Source organism: Chlorocebus sabaeus, chromosome 23 (genome assembly GCF_047675955.1).
Source record: "Chlorocebus sabaeus isolate Y175 chromosome 23, mChlSab1.0.hap1, whole genome shotgun sequence".
NCBI classification, from domain to species: Eukaryota; Metazoa; Chordata; class Mammalia; order Primates; family Cercopithecidae; genus Chlorocebus; species Chlorocebus sabaeus.
This window is the reverse complement of record NC_132926.1, coordinates 12,862,915-12,869,337: the sequence shown is the minus strand read 5'-3', so window position 1 is coordinate 12,869,337 and position 6,423 is coordinate 12,862,915. Positions and strand designations below refer to the sequence as shown.

The following is a 6,423-nucleotide window of genomic DNA, read 5'->3' as shown; positions in this document are numbered from 1 at the left end:
CCATGGTCATTGAGAAAAATAAAATAAAATGCCATCGATAGATCGGGAGAAGATAAGTTATATATTAAGCAATGCTTCATGATCAGGCAAGCATCTTCTTCCAAATAGGTCTTTAAAATTGAAATAATGATGATTTCTTGCTCTGAATAAGCCAGTGAATAAAGTCTCCAGCAGAACCAGTGCATCACATTTTCCTCCTCTTCTAACCTATTTAATAAACTCTCACTGCTAACTGGTGACAAATGGGTTGATCCTTGTGTGTTTGGCTCCCATCAAATGTTGCCATGCATTGTCTGTTTATACATGCCTTATGTCTTCTACTAGTTGGAGAGCTTTTGAAGGCAAGAACTCTAGTCTTGCTCATCTTTGCAAGGGTATGCTATGGAGACATCACTGTTAAAGTTTCAGTTTCTAAAGTGATATAAGGCAAAAGTCTTATCTGGCCAAATCATCCTTGGAAATCTCTTAGAAAGGGGCAATTTGGCAACTATGAGTCATTAAGTCCAACATGGCCAGGTTTCTCTCAGTGCTGGAACAGGCCAGTGTATCATTAAATCCTTTATTTTTATGAAGCTTTACATTCTACTGGTTTTGGTTGACCACCAGTTGGCTGGTGAGTAGGCTTATATTGTCTGAAAATATAAATATAAACATGAGTGTTACAAGATGTCTCAACTATGAAAGGTACACAAAGTGTGACACTGGACAAGAAAAGAGAACATTGTTGTCTCTCATCTCATTCTTTTTTTTCAGACGGAGTCTCACTCTGTTGCCCAGGCTGGATCCAGTGCAGTGACATGATCTTGGCTCACTGCAACTTCCGCCTCCTGGGTTCCAGCGATTCTCCTGCCGGCCTCCCTAGTAGCTGGGACTACAGGCACATGCCACCACACCTGCCTAATTTTTGTTTTTTTAGTAGAGATCGGGTTTCACCATGTTGGCCAGGCTCATCTCAAACTCCTGACCTCAACTGATCCACCTGCTTTAGCCTCCCAAAGGGCTGAGGATATAGGCGTGAGCCACTGTTCCTGACCTCTCATCTCATTCTTACTGCAGTCAGGATCCCATCAGGAAAACAGAAACAGAAATCATGCCAAGTGTTTCAAACAGAGGTGATTTAATATAGGAGATCAGTTTATACAGAGACTGGAGGGCTGAAAGAGCAAACAGAAAAAAACAAACAAAAAACACTGTTCAGGCATCTCTGGTATTTGTAGTTTAGAAAGCAGCTTCAACTCTTAGGGCTGGAAGAGTAAAAGAGAATAAATGGTGTTACCACGACACCATTTCTTGGGGGAAGGGTCTCCATAGAGCAGATTCTCCAACCACCAAGGTGTCACTGCACAGCTGGCTCAGCAACCTCTGAGGGGATGTCACGTGATTGCTAGTTGGACTCCAGTGGTGAGTGCTAAGAGGGAATGTGCCAGTTCCTAGTGGTACCTCTGAAGGAGCCACTGTGGAATTAATGCTGAAAATGCTAAAATAAGTTGGAGCCCTACGTGATGCTACTGAGGGAAGGACTCTGACCAGAACTGAAAACAGAAAGAGCATCCCTTCTACCCTCCTACCACCCTCTAATTTCCTGCTAGTGCCTCCAGTCGGCAGAACCTAACCAGAAACTAGATAGCAAAAAAGTCTGGGAAATGCAGTCTGCAGACTCCTGCCTCCAGTGTCAAAGAGCAGAGTATAAAAGCCTGGGCTTAAGGCTGAGAGGCAGACAGTAGGTACAATTACTCCAAGGCACAAATTCATTGAGTGAAATAACAGGCAGAATTTCCTACAATATTTATATTATTTTTCTTTCATTTTTTTTGCCATAGTTGAATTCCAGTAAGTTAAATGTATGCATGCTATGAATTCACTTTTTCTTGTAATCCCATAGTTCATTAGCCCAATACCTTGCTTATAGCATGTGATTAATGGAGGTATTGAATGGATAAATGAATGTCGTTTTGGCTTTTTGGCGCTAAGGGGATTTTTCTCTGATTATTAGTCCTGTTTAACTGCCATTGAGAAATGAGTCTAGAGAAAATACATAGCAAGCTAAGGGTAAACTTTGCTGTAATTCACTGACATTGCAAATGTACCTATCCAAACAGTTCAATTGGTTTCTATCCCTGGATATATCCTGTAACTCTCTACCTTCAGTTTACTCTGGAAAATCTCCACTGCAGCTAGCTACACTTGCGTAGCCTAAGAGTGACATCCAGTGGCTTATAATTTAATCACTCATTGTAATACATCTGGAAATCTAACCAGCTCTCTATTATCATTTCAAATAGAAAGGAGCGCAACACATAAAACTCTTAACAGAAGATAAAACTTAGACAATCGTTCATTAGATTTACTTTGGGAGATTATTAAAGTAGATTTGCCTATCTCGTTGTTTGAGATCTCATATTCAAGTTCATTTGTCTTTTTTCCTTTTCTGAGCACATGATGTCTGTTATAATTCCGGTGATGTCTACCAATGGCATAGACTGGTAGATAGAGAAGGAAAGTGGGGATAGATAGGACCATGACTGAGAGAATTAATCAACTCTAGACCTGGCTCCCAAGACTAGAGGCTCATTATTTTAAGTTCCCAATATTGGAAGCCTAAAAGAATGTGGGAAAGTCGGCCTAGATCCAGGCTTGAACTAATATCTAAAGGTTCCCAGTCTGGTAGTAGAGTCTGTCTGTCCAGCATTCCAGGCAAAGACAATCCTTAGCGTTAGGTGGGCTCTTCACTCAAGGTCCCACAGGATCAGGCTACTCCAGGAGGGTTCCTAGTCAGTAGATGAGGCAAGGGAGCCTGGGATCAGCAAAATGTCAGGGCAGCAACGTAGCTGTCTCAAGTTCAGGATGGTGCTGCATTCAATGGCAGGAAGCTGAAGGTGATTTTTATATGGAGCTCATGAAGTCAACCTCATTCTAGTATCTCAAAAATTAAAGCAATTCCAGGTATATTTTAAATCTTCCCCTTTCTTTCAATAGAATAGTCCAGGAAACCAACAACTTCATCATAACATCTCACACTTAAATGAACTAGGAATCTCTGTTTAGATGGACCTTAGCCTGAAAAACACTACAAATTCAGAATTCATAGTAGTTTCAATATGTTCTCCTGCTCAAAGGAATTCATCTCAGACAAGTTCCTTCCCCATTTAATAATATTTTCCAGAGGTAACCCAGCAAAAATGTATTTATTTGTAAATATGTAGCAGTGACTTCAAATGAACCTTCATGGTGGCTGTAGTTACAACTATTCAGACATCTCTGATGTGGCTAGATTGTACGAAAAGTGAGTCATGAATATAATTAATTTACCCTACGATGTCAATAGATGGGAAGAGATATATTGTGCCTTCATTCCATTTAATCAAATCCCACAGGGAAGTGAGATATATTCTTCTGACTATGAATTCTGTAAGGAAACAGTTTCCACAAAGTATACTTGCCCAAATACCAAGTGATGGGCAGGGTTAGTGTCTCCTATGGAAATTTCCATGCATTTTTAGAACATATGGAAACTGCAAGGCAGAGCTATGAAAATTCAGAGATGCTTACAACATCAAAATGTTCTTTTGCTCAGTAAGAAAGTGCTGTCATATGACAATGAGGAGGAGGAGGATGGTGAACTCAGCTTTTATCAAGGCACTTATTTCTGTGGAAAATAGGAGCTCTCAGCAATCAGGTGTAAATAAGTTCAAAGTACAGACTCAAATGATGTTTTAACTACCAGTAAAGAGGGAAATGTTTGAAACTTAAACAGAAACTAGATGATATACATATTTCACCTTTTCCAATTAATCAATCTAATGACAGCTGGTTGGCCAAGAGAGTATAAGGCAGACATTTCAACTAAAAGAGATACATCTTTGTTAGTATTTTGTCTGGTGTTTTTCCCCAGAAATGCTTTTGCTAGGACATAATATTTTAATAGAAAACAGATTATGTGTCTGAAATCTAATCAACAAATGCAAGAACTTTCACTTACTCCCTCTAGTTTATTGTCCACAGCAGCCTGCCTTTGTGCTTTGTTTACTTAACCTTGTGCATTTCCTACTAAAAAGGAGAGCAGAAGAGATGGAATAAATCTGGGAAATGCTCCAGAACTCGAAATGCCTGAGTGACTTATTCTGTGTGATGGCAGACTTGGTGATAACAGAAGATACTATTTTCGGGAGACCCCTCAACATCTCCACTGATGGTTCACATCTGACTGCAACTCACTTTACTGCACTGCTCACTGGCAGAGCCTCCTTCGGGTGGGAAGCCTTGTCCTCACGACTCCCTTGCCTCAAGAACAGGGAAGATTCTCATGGGGGAGACTCACAAGAATCTATAAAGAGGTCAAAGTTATATTGCAGGAATTTACTTTAACTCAGTGATAAGACTTTTGGATTAATTTCCGTCATTGTGGAGGGTGAGAAAGGTCTTTACTTAAACAGGCAATAGAGAGTTAAAATACAGAACAAGATGTATTTGACTAAGTTGTAGGGTGGATGTAAAAATGAAAGGAGGCTTGTAACTGAATTTCTCTTAAACACCTAATTTAGACCTTCTATATCAGCTTACCTAAGGGACAAATAACAAAATACAGTATCATATATTTATTAAAGATCCAGTAAAGTATGGACTGTTTTTGAGGTATATAAATAGAAAGAATATTTTCTAGGAAAGCAGTATACAATTCTACCTACAAGCTCAAATTCTGTCTTCTCTGAAAATTATCACGGAGTCAGGGCCTCATAAAAACAGTCCCTTTGTATATCCAGGTGAGGACTCTCATGTGGTTCCCAAGAAAGAGAAGTGTTCATATTAAACATGATTTCATACTCTTGGTAACATATCCCCTTTTCACTCCATGCCTAAGGCACTCAGATATGAATTTCTGTTTGCATTTACAGCAAATCAAGATAAAAATACTTCACTATTCAGACATTTTAGCTGTCTGTACCCAGTTAAGGCACCCATCTAAATGAGGCACTTAATATAGATATGTGTGACCTTGAACAAATGACATTGACGTTGAGTTTCAATATTGCTTAAAAAGTGAATATGTTACCGTGGAAGGGAAAAACGTAGTAAGATTAGTAAAGCAAAATGAGCAAAGTTAAAAGTTTTAGGAAAAAAAAGTATTAGTTGACAGCACCTTTGAATAAACAAAATAAGAGAGAAGATGTGTTTATGTTCTTGTGACCACAAGAGAAAGCATAACCAACAGCACTGTTAGGATTCAACCAACAAGACCTGAGGAGGTCCCGGTGAGAGAGAACTCTGGTCCCTACTCCCAATCTCCTGGGCAAAAGGACTTCCTAGGCATGCTAACTGCACCATTATAAGACAAGTCAAATACAAACGAAATAAACAGTAATTTGGGTCATAGCAACATCTGGACTAGCCAACTCCTTCTTAGAGACAAATCGGGGAAGAGTATTGGAGAGTCTGGGAAACAAAGAATGAGATCATGGTATAAAAGATAAATGGGGTTTGAGGGCTCAGGCATTTCTCAAGTCCTGAAGACATGCCCATTATATCATGCCCCGAATTCGGTCACGGTCAAGGTAAATAATTAACCTAATGCCATAGGCCTCCTTTTACCTGAATGATAACACTTTGCAATGTGCACGTCTTTTGACCCAGAGAATGCATTTTTAGGGCTCTATCCTACAGAAATATTTGTACATGGACACAAAGCCATAAACAAGGATTTCTAGTGCAACATTATGTATAATAATCAAATTGGAGTAACTTAAGTATCCAAGAACAAGGGAATATTAAATAAAGTATGGTATGTTTATATTAGGAGCAAAGCGGAACAAAGCCTCCAGATTTCACCTGCTTGGGTTCATAACTCACTTCCACTGCTTACTAACTGTGTGACCTTGGTCAAATTGCTTAGCTTCTCTGTGATTCCATTTCCCTCAAATGTAAAAAGAAGATGATAAGATTTTCTTGTTTGTAGAGTTGCTGTGAAAATTAAATGACACACCACTCTTAAAGAGCCAGAACACTGCCTGACATAACAGGTACACAATTCATGTTAGCATGGTTGCTATTTTGAAAATACTATCATATAGCATTTAAAAAGACTAGAGGTGCTCGCTTTGGCAACACATATATTAAAACTGAAACAATACAGAGAAGACTAGTATGGTCCCTACACAAGGATGATGTGCAAATTCATGAAGTGTTCCATATTTTAACAAGGGAAGTGAAGGACCTCTTCAAGGAAAACTACAAACCACTGCTCAAGGAAATAAGAGACGACACAAACAAATGGAAAAATATTCCACACTCATGGATAGGAAGAATCAATATCATGAAAATGGTCATACTGCCCAAAGTAATTTATAGATTCAATGCTATCCCCATCAAGCTACCAATGACTTTCTTCATAGAATTGGAAAAAATTATTTTAAACTTCATATAGAACCA

The 6,423-nt window shown here is 39.0% G+C and overlaps 1 non-coding gene across 1 annotated transcript; it reads left to right on the top strand.

Moving 5' to 3' along the window:
• The first annotated feature begins 6,083 nt into the window (after positions 1-6,083).
• Positions 6,084-6,190, top strand: LOC119618454 (U6 spliceosomal RNA). Its single transcript, XR_005234751.1, has one exon. It is a non-coding gene; the product is annotated as a U6 spliceosomal RNA (small nuclear RNA).
• Positions 6,191-6,423: the final 233 nt, after the last annotated feature.